Source organism: Gordionus sp. m RMFG-2023, chromosome 3 (genome assembly GCF_954871325.1).
Source record: "Gordionus sp. m RMFG-2023 chromosome 3, tfGorSpeb1-WG-v2, whole genome shotgun sequence".
NCBI classification, from domain to species: domain Eukaryota; kingdom Metazoa; phylum Nematomorpha; class Gordioida; order Chordodea; family Parachordodidae; genus Gordionus; species Gordionus sp. m RMFG-2023.
Genome location: NC_088777.1, coordinates 15,461,718 through 15,473,316, shown reverse-complemented (window position 1 = coordinate 15,473,316; position 11,599 = coordinate 15,461,718).

Sequence of the window (11,599 nt, the reverse complement as noted above, 5' to 3'; positions counted from 1 at the left end):
AAAAAATTCAATTTGTACTTTTTTATATAACAAAAATAGAGGTTTCATTTACAACAGAATATGAATACATATTTTATAATATAAAATGACATTTTAAAATTCATGTATAAGTTTTTCTTGTTCAGCAAAAATAAGGATGTATTTTTCATAAGTAATTAATAGTTAATGAAATATATGTATAAGCATTTATTTATATTTTTACTAATAACATTCTGAAATTTTCTTAATGAAAATTAAGTTAAATTTGGATTATTATAATATCGTGAGTAAAAATATAATTTTGATTAATATTATTTTTTGATTACAGACAATGTTAATATCTCTTACTATTTTTCTATTTTTATATCGCTATTATATATATGTGGCTAGACCTACAAAAAAATAATACTATTCGTCATTCATATTCTCACTAATTGAATAATTTATTATCCGTATTACAAATAATAAAATCATTATTTGATTCGAAAATTTTTCTAAAGTTTATAAATAAATTGTGTCATTAGGTACGGTGCTTTTCTCTGTAACAACCTCACATTTGTCTGTTATGGTTTAATTTCGTGCCCTTTAATTGGATTCCAGAGTTGTACAAAAGATCTTTTGAAGATATTTGAGCAAGATCTTAAAATTTTGATCAACGATCTTTTTTATTTAAAAATATTTTAGATCAACAATCTTCAAAGCATATTTTATAATGTTATAGTAAATTATTATTTTTTGAAGTAAATGGGTTAGTAAGTATGTTAAATTAAAATAAAAATTCAATAAAGATGTACCGACAATTTTCATAATCGTTATTTTTTTTAAAACCTTTTTTGACATATATAGGAAAATTTATATTTAAAAAAAATTTTATATTAAAATTTCAATGAAGATGTAATGTACACGGCAAAGTCACAATTGTCATAATCCTTATTTTTTAACTTATTTGATTTATTGTGTCGCAAATAGGTTAAAATTTATATTATTAAGATGTAAAAATAAAATTTCAATGAAAATGTACTATAGAAAAGTGACAGTTGTCATAATCATTATTTTTGAATTTTTTTAAAGCAAATGGGTAAAAATAGATATTGTTAACATGTTAAATTAAAATTTCAGTGAAGATGTACCATAAAAGTGACAATTGTCATAAGTTCAAAAATAACGATTATGACAATTGTCACTTTCCTGTGGTATATTTTCACTTAAATTTTAATTTAGCATGTTAACTATCTATTTTTACCCATTTGCCTTAAAAATATTCAAAAATGACGATTATGACAATTGTCACTTTCCTGTAGTACATATACAACTGAAATTTTATTAAACATGTTTACAATATATATTTTTACATACTTGCCTGAAAAAAGTTCAAATATAACGATTATGATAATTGTCACTTTCTTATGGATCTTCACTGTAATTATATTTACAATATATATTTTTACCTATTTCCCTTAAAAAGTTAAATAATCACGATTATGACAATTATCACTTTCCTGTAGTACATCTTCCCTGAAATTTTAATTTAACAATATCTATTTTTACCCATTTGCCTTAAAAATAACGATTATGACAATTGTCACTTTCCTGTGGCACATCTTCACTGAAATTTTAATTTAACATGTTAACTATTTTTACCCATTTGCTTTAAAAAGGTTCAAAAATAACGATTATGACAAATATCACTTTTCTATAGTACATTTGAAATTTTATTTTTACATCTTTATAATATAAATTTTCACCTTTATGCATCGCAATAAATCAAATAAGTTAAAAAATAACGATTATGACAATTGTCACTTTTCTGTGTACATTACAACTTCATTGAAATTTTAATATAATTTTTTTTTATATAAATTTTTACCCATATATGTCAAAAAAAGTTTAAAAAAATAACGATTACAAAAATTGTCGGTACATTTTTATTGATTTTAATTTAACATGCTTACTAACCCATTTACTTCAAAAAATAATATCATAAATATAAAAATGTTCTGTAATGTAGACTTACAGCCGCTCTCAAGAGTATAGTTGCATCTTTATATATCACCAAATAATCTAAGTGGTCATCGATTTTGCAGTTGCCAAAATATTATTAATATCGGAAGTATTTTTCAAAATAAAAGTTGGCTGGAATGCATTGCGAAATATTGTGTTCAACTTCAACATATGTGCTCAGTTTGGTTTATTAAATCTAATAATTAAAAAAATTAACTGAAAATATAGTTTTCTTAATATGAATGATACAGAATCTCTCAAAAATTATAATAATATCTACCTAATAGATAATTTTATAAAAAAATTTCCCTTCCGGCGCTTTTTCAATATTTGCTAACTTGGTCCATTACAAAAATGAGCTTGGAACAGGGAACACCAATTTTTAAAAATTTTATTACATAACATGGATTGATAGCTATGTAATCGGTTTTAGTAAAATCCTCACACCTATATCAATAGTATATGAGCAAATAAAATTTTTTAACATTTCTCCAATTTTTACTTAAGATCTTCAGTAACTGGCTACGTACCTGCTAACTATTCTGGGATATGGAATAATTTTTTCGATATCCAATATTCCATATGTGGCTCTCAAGTCAACAAATCTCAGTAAAAGATTTACAAATCCAGGTCCTTGAATGGCTTAAAAATGATGGAAGACTAATTTATTAAAAATTAAAATACCTAATTTTCTAGCACAATATTCTACAAAATTGGCAATTAGACCCGATTTAATGTTTTGTTTAATTGATAATTGTTTTTTCGTGTGTTATTTTCTATTAACTATGAAATTTTCACAATTTGCAGATGAAATTTGCCGAAGGAAGGAGGGTGTGCCACTCTTGTTATATATCTATTGATGGATTAGCAATCATTGCAACGGATCTAATCTAGCCTTTTGTCATTTTCATCGAAGATGATTTTAAATTGTTTCCTAATTTAAAATTTTGAGTCTATTATTACCTGAAACATTTTTAACTTAAGATAGATATATAATCTTTATTCATAATATAATTTAAAAATATAGATTAAAATAATATTTTTTGGTAAAATTATAGAAAATAAAATTTCTATATTATACAAGAAAATAATAATGAAAAGGGCAAATATAAGTGTTTTAAATTGGTTTGTTTATTGTATATAATGGTGAATGATGTATTTAACACATCCTTTATTAATTCAAGTATATCAAAAATATATATCGCTTTATTTAACACTGCTTTAAATTATATATCATTGTCTTTTTATATCTCTTTACCGTCAACAATTTAAAAAATGTTTTAATAATAAAATAAGTGATTAGTCATTGTTACGCAAAAACGAACGTGATTTAAATTAAGTGATATAAAAAAAATGTAATTTGTAATAAAATATAAGCAAAACTAAAATGTTTTAAATCACTCCGTGTTGCATAAAACCAAAATATAATTATATAACATTCCTTCCTTTGTTTTATTTGAGTGGGAGGTTTGGTAAGGTTACGATTGTTATCCTACCATTGAACGTATCCTTTTTGTCCTCGTTGTACTTTGTCATTATTTGTTATCGCATATGCACGAAGATTTCCAGTATGCGAATGATTTTAGAATGAATTGGAATAATTGAATTGTGTCGGGATAAAATTAAGAATATAAAATAATATCCATAACGCTGAAAAAATGATAAATCAATATTGATTATGCATTCATACTTAATTTTTCTCTACTTTCCAATGATAATCTTTTAAATATTTATTTAATTGAATTATTTATCACCTTGTTCCGTGATGTTCTCCCTACCTAAAATCTCCAGGAATTTAATCTTGCTCCTTTGTTCTTTAAAATGTGTATTATTTTAATATCTTTATAGACCTAAGTGTCGTCGATGTACCTTTTCGTAATTTTAATTTTATATGAATATTGGTTTTAATCATATTTTTATCAATTTTACATTTAAAGTAAGATTTGAATTTTGATGACGTCGAAATTTTGTTTATATTAATTTTAGTTTTCATATCAATTTTCTTTTAATAATATTATAATTTCGTTATATCGACAATTTATATCAAGGTAAGTTATAATAATAGTAAAAAAAATATAATATTAGTATCACAATTATATAAAGTCATTAATTCTTGCTATTTTTTTTATCGATTGAGATTCAAGTTCCCTTTTAGCGCTAACATTATAATAGGCAACAAAATGGCCAAAGTCTATACTTTGAATAGGATGTTCAATTACGGGGTTTCGGATATTGAAAAAAAAAGCTGAGTAGATGCTCTTTTCTGTCTAAATTAAAGTTTTAATTTTGAATAAATCTTTTAAGACTTAATCATGTGATATTATATGTATATTTATATTATTATCATAGTATTATTTAGTTACTTAAATTTTATAAAATAATATATAATTATTGAATATCACTTTATATACGTGTTAATTTTATAAATTTTTTATTTATAAGATTTATGCCTGTTAAAAAATGAAACTTCTTATCCAAGACCTGAATCTTAAAATCGAAAATTATTAATATTATACATATAATCTGCATCATAAAACGATTGATCTTGTTATACATAGTTTATTTTTCATTACACAAATACATTATATCTCAAGACAAAGCTTCCTCAAACATGTGATCATTATAGATTATAAATTACAGTTTTTATTTATTTGTGAAGAACATAACATACGCATATAATATGAATGAATATTTACAATAATTAATAAAATATTTAATGATGAGTTAATTACAATAATCTGGCATTTTAATATTAGTAATAAATAGCCCATTCTTAGCATAGATAGGGAAGGGAGACAGTATTTTTAATGGGAGTTGGAATATTAATTTGCAAAAGAGTATTTAAAATAGATTCTTTATTTTATGATAATCAAATTTTTCAAATAATTTATCATTATATTACCTTTTTGGCCTTCTTAACATTGTGCTAAATTATCTTTCAATTGGAGCTGAATTATATTTATAAAAAATTTATTTAATGGAAGGATAATTTAAGCATTATAATGTATTTCGACTTTCTTTAATATAATTTAAAACCTCCAGTTCAATGTTCTTTGTATTATTGAACTCTTGTTTCACTAAGAGAAAAATAATCATCATTTTCTTTATTAGATGTTAAATCTATCGGAGTCATAGTTTGAACTTGTATATACTCTGGTTCTACATTTAGGGCTTCTTTCATTAATATATCTTGAAGTATTTGCTTTTATCATCTGACTCAATCCATTAAAATATGGATGTATGGTGTCAAAAAAGCCTCATTATATTCAAAACATAGGAAAAAATTTTCTTAAAATCTATTGCCCATGCCAATTTAGGCAACTTTTAATAAAAGTGACAATATTATAAACTTGAATATTTAAGATAACCTATGCCCAATTTAACCACCCATAAATAATATACTTTAATATGTTTAACAAAATTTGTGTTAACCATTTATTATTTTTTTGTTTATACAGGTTTTACACCTAGCCTGTACGTTGTCTTAAAATTTCCATATAAAATTTTAAGATTGGATTTGATTCGCGGGAACTTATTTTCATAATATAAATTTTACTACCATGAGTGCTTATCATTCTACAAATTAAAAAAATGTTACATAAAATTGGAATGATATTCATCGAGTAACATTTATATATAAAATATAATCTTTATTTAGTTTTGGTGTTGTTATTTTTTTTATCGATCTACCTTAATATGAGTTTTAAATTTTCCAGCTAATTTTGATTGTCATTATATTTAAAATATGGTGAAAAAAAAATAAGGAAATTAATACAAGATTCTCGAAGAAAATAAGATATATACTGTTATATGTAAAAATTTCAACATGAATATTAAAAAGAATCTGTGTCAAGAAAATGATACAAAATTCTTTTCAGAATAAAGGATCTTAGATACAGATACCAGTGTCTTATTAAAAATGTCAAAAAGATACTGAGTACAAGATACAAAAGGATCTTGTATCTTACATACAAGTATTCGCGGTACTCCCCAACTCTGATCATTTATATAAATATAACAAAAAACTACAACAATGCCCTTATTATTATTAATCATTATAATGATAATCTTCCTGCTTGTTACATATTCAAAATTGATAACTTATTACTTTTTGTTTTTGTTACATATTCAAAATTGATAACATAGTACTTTTTGTTTTTAATATTTTTAATCTAATTTTTGTAACCTTACTTATATTACTTTTTATTTTTCGTAACCTTACTTTTTGTTTTTTTGTTTGATCATATATATTCTAATTTATATTTTTAGATAATATATATATAGTATGTGTAAAAAGAGAAAAAGCATATAATAATAATAAAATATATTTTTACTTACTCGCACGTTTATCATGATTCTCTTCATGGTGCTCCATGTTTGGCAAAAAAACTCGCCTTATGGAAATTTTTTTAAAAAATAAAATTTTTTTTTTCCTCTCTGTAAATATGAATAATAAAAAATCATAAAACGATACAAATAATTTCTATATAAAGAAGGAAAAAATAAGGTAAAATCTAGGGATTTGAACCGAACCCGAACCCGGAGAAGTGAACCCGGGTTTTTAGAAAAAAACTCTGAACCCGAACCGAACCTGAACCCTATCAAAACCCCGAACTGAACCCAAGAATTTTATTTGAACCCGGGTTCAACCGGGTTCAGTGTATTATTTAAAATCATATATTAATATATGTAAATACAAATATTATATTTTCAAATTTCCAATTAAATGAAGTATTAATAAATTTTAAACAACTTAATTCATTTATGCCATTTTTAAATTTATTCTCGATTCCTATTGGAGTGTTAAAAAATTTTAAACAATTGAATTAATTTACGCCATTTATTTTTAAATTTTTATCTTATTATTCTTAAAGATTATTAATTAGAAGAAAATGGTTAACAAATCAAAGTAAAAATTATTATATTGTTAATTTAAAAAATTCTAAACTTCCAACTTAAAAATTGTTAAATGTAGGGCAGTTTTTGTGAACTTATTAAAATGATTTTAAAATTTATATATGCTAATCATTTATTTTTGGTTCAGATTAATTTTTACAAGATATTAATGAAGTGCATATAATAAATGAAATTAAATTTATAAATATCTCTTTTTTAATTCTGAAATCATTGCTATTTAAAAAAATTGTTCTCTTTTTATAGATTTAAGATTAAAGATAAAGTCATATTTGATAAGCATTTAACCCTTAATACAATAAAAAATCAATATGTTCATATTGCAAAGTAAAAATGTCTGGTAATCACTTGTCAAATTTAGAAAGACACCTGGAAAGAAATCACAACAATGAATATTTAAATTATTTAAATGAAAAAACCAAATATCAGGAATTGTTATTGGCAAAAAAACCTAAAATTAATATAGAAACCTTTTTTCCAAAAAAGCATATAAGTATAAATATATCATCTAATGATTTGATGAGTTCTATACTAGAACTTGTTACTGTAAATGGCCGGCCTTTATCAATTATTGAAGATTCGGGATTTCAAAGAATTATAAATCCACTCCTATCTGGGCTCAATTTAGTTATAAACAAAGAAAATTTATCCAGAACTATTAATAAAACAGCCCAATCAATTAGAGACAAAATATCGAGAGAGGTAGAAGGAAAATTAATAAGTTTAAAAGTTGATGCAGTTCAACGACTAGATAGGTCAATTCTTGGTGTAAATATTCAATTATATCAAAGTCCATTATAAATTTGAGGACTCTTGGAATTGTAGAGCTGAAAGAGAGATGTACAGGAGAATATATAAAAGAGAATATATTAAAAACTTTACTAAAATTTAAAATTAATATTGAACAAATATACACAATTACTTCTGATAATGGTTGTAATTTTTTAAGAGCTATAAAGCTCCTGCAACCTGAAACTGATTATGATATAAGGAGTGAATCAGCAGATGAGGAAAATATGGATGTAAATGTATATAAATTTGATATTGATGATATACAAAATACTTTTTTATCAACTATTATATCCTATCCGATTTATAGTGTACGGTGTGCAGCTCACACACTTCAGCTAGCACTTCAAGATGCTATAAAATTATCACCTATTGTGGTAACCATTGCAAAAGCTAGGAGCCTAAATTTAAAATTAAGACATCCTACTTACCAAAAGTTATTAAAAAATATGAAACTCCCTAAGCCTGTGTTAGATTGCCACAGATGGCATTCAACCCATGATATGTTAGAAAGGCTGATTTTACTAAAACCCAATTCGAAGATTTTTTTTCAGAGCAATCTGATTATTTATTGACTGAAGATTGGAAAGAGATAATAACGATTGTTGAAATTTTAAAACCGCTAAAAATCGCAAGCAAACAATTCCAATCTGAACAGTTAACACTGACAGATTTTTATGCAGCATGGTTAAGACGCTGCATCGAACTGGAAAAAAATCCAAACCATTTTGCTCAATTACTATATTCTTGTCTTAAGAACAGAGAAAAGAACGAAATTCTCTTAGCTGCCATATACCTGAACCCAAGATACAAGGTTAATTAAAAGCTTAGTAAATTAATTATTTTAGATTTATATTAAAATTGTTATTTTATGGAATATTTAAATATAAACATATAAATCCTTAAATATTACAGGTATTACTTAGTGATGATGATAAGATTTGTGCGAAAAGGCATCTTATCAATTTATGGAGACGAATTAAAAGCTTAACAACCCCGATTTTATCTGATGATATTAGTTCCGATGAAGTTATTGAATAAGATGATTTAGAGAAATTGATACAACTTAAAGAAAGGCAGGAGAAAATACTTAAAAGAGGGCCAACGATTGCTGAGAAAAGTATTGGAACAATAATTACTGGATTTAGCGATTATAAAAGATTAGATAAGAAGGAAAATATTTTGCATTTTTGGGAGTCTGCTAAGCTGGAACACCCTGAATTATATATTTTATCTAAAATCTTATTTGCTGTTCCTGCAACCCAAGTTAATTTATCATATTTTCACATATAAATACATTTAACATATAGCGTTGAAAGATCTTTTTCACATTTGAAATTCATTCTTTCACCACATAGATCGAGGATGAGTGAACAACTCTAGGAAGATATTATGCTAATACGTCTAAAAAAAATTTTTTAAATTGATACATGACTATATGCTTTGTATTTTTAACTATATTTGCCTATAAATAAAATAAAAAATTTATTTTTTATATCAAATTTATGTCTAGTTTTTTATTATGATTTAAATATAGAATTTTTTTTATCAACTCAAAAATTATTGAACCCGAACCGAACCAAACCCGGGTTCAAAAATATTTCCCTGAACCGAACCGAACCCACCTTTTTTTTTTATACCCCGAACCGAACCCGGGCAAAAATTTTGTCGGGTTCGCATCCCTGGTAAAATCATTTTGATATTATTTCCATCATGTTTGCTTTAAACTCATCAACATTTCTTATGAAATTTCCATTTACGATATACCTACCCTCTGAAAAAACCCGCCGCCTCCGGCCGCGATATTCGCCAAACATAGATGATATAGTGATATTAATACATTTATAATCTCATAACAAAATTTTATTTACATCCTATCAGGCCTATTTAGGCTAGAAAAAACAATTAAATCTTTAATTCTTGCTAATAAACAATAAGAAATTGAAAAACTGTTTGGGCCACTCCATTGTGATTGATCATTGAATGAGAAGAAAATATAATCTGGGAATCTTCAATAACTTTGGATGTTTGTTAATTATTAAGTAAAGAATAGTTAAAATTTGTTTACCTATCAAAAATCTTATTTTTTTTTAATAATAAATTTAAGGTATTTTGCTAAAATTTTAAATGATTTATTATATTCTTACTGAAATTTATTATTAAAATTAATCATGTTAGCCTCTATACTTTTAGAAAATTTACAAATAAGAATAATATTTCATGTGTGAAATTGTAAAAAAATTAATAAGAAGGCTTAAAATTTAAAAAGAAAATATTTATAGATTTTTATTATTTGTTAATAGACGGATCAATCGTATGAATTTAAAAAGAATATAATTCAAGTCAAAAGATACTCCCCCCCCCCCAATCAATATCTACCCCCCAAAAATTAATGCATACCCCCTCAAAAAATATCTAACCCTCACATAAATCTATACCTACCTCCCAAAATGCCAATATATTTTGGAGACATTTGTCTCCTACCCACCCCGGCCTAGTTCTGGAAGCCTCTGGAACTGCCAACATGTTGTAGATTGGTAAATACTCCATGTTGTAAATTGGTATGTTTATTTTATATGATGGTGAATGATGTATTAACAGATCCTTTATTAATTCAGGTAAATCAAAAATATATATCACTTATTCAAAACTTCTTAAAATCATATATCATTTTCTTTTTATATCTCTTTTCCGTCAATAATTTTAAAAAAGTTAATTCAAGTAAATCAAAAATACATATCACTTATTGAAAACTTCTTAAAATCATGTCTTTTTATATCTCTTTTCCGTCAATAATTTTAAAAATGTTTTAAAAAATAAAATAAGTGATTGTCATTTTAATTTAAGCAAAAGCAAATGTGATTTAAATTAAGTGATACAATAATAAAAAATGTAAATTTTATCGCGATAAAATATAAGCAAAACTAAAAGGTTTTAAATTACGCCATTAGGCATTAAACGAAAGTATATTTATATATAACAATAAGGAAACAATCTTACTAAAATAAAACAATACATGCAGAAATATTCATTATTTCCAAAAAATGAAATTTTAATTCTCAATATCTAAATAAGTTAATTTATTTTAAGAAAAAAGTTTGATTACCATAAAAGGAAATTTTAATCTGTAATATACTAAAAAGTTTATTTTAAGATTTTAAGAAAAATGTTTCTATGATATCAAAAAAGGCATTTCATTTTAATTTTTATTATCCAAAAAAGTTCTTAACAACAATTTTTTATTTTTTTAACCCCCCGCCACCTGCCCGTTCTCATATTTTTTTAGCCCGCCCACTTAGATAAGCGGGAGGAAAATCCACCTAATGCAGACTTCGAATATTTATATTATCATTAAGTTAATGTTATGTTCAATATTATAAATTTAAACAAATGGAATGAAGAATTTTATGTAATAATTTGATTATAACTTTGAATAAAATTATACCAATAAGGTATTACTAAAAATAAAATTATACCAATAAGGTATTACTAAAAATAAAAAAATTAACAATATACTATTACTCCACACAATATACAACCTTTTAAAATAATATTTAAATATTGGATGAGGCTTTCTTAAGAACACTCTAATCTTTCAATAGTAGCTGCGCGTCAAAGGACTAAGATTGTCAAAACTTATAATATTAAAGGTAAAGTTGGTTAATTTTTTTTGGTTATAAATATTAATTTATAACTTAGCATTTTACCTTGTAAAATATCATTTAAACTTGAAATGTATCATTCTACTTATAATCTTGAAGTATATATCTTTAACCTGCTAAAGTTTAAAATAATATTTTACAGGTTTGATTATAATGTAAAATTCATAACTTTGAAATGAAATGTTTAGAATTATTACTTTACAGGGTAAAAATACTATATATTATTTTACCAATAGAAGTAACAAATTGTCCTT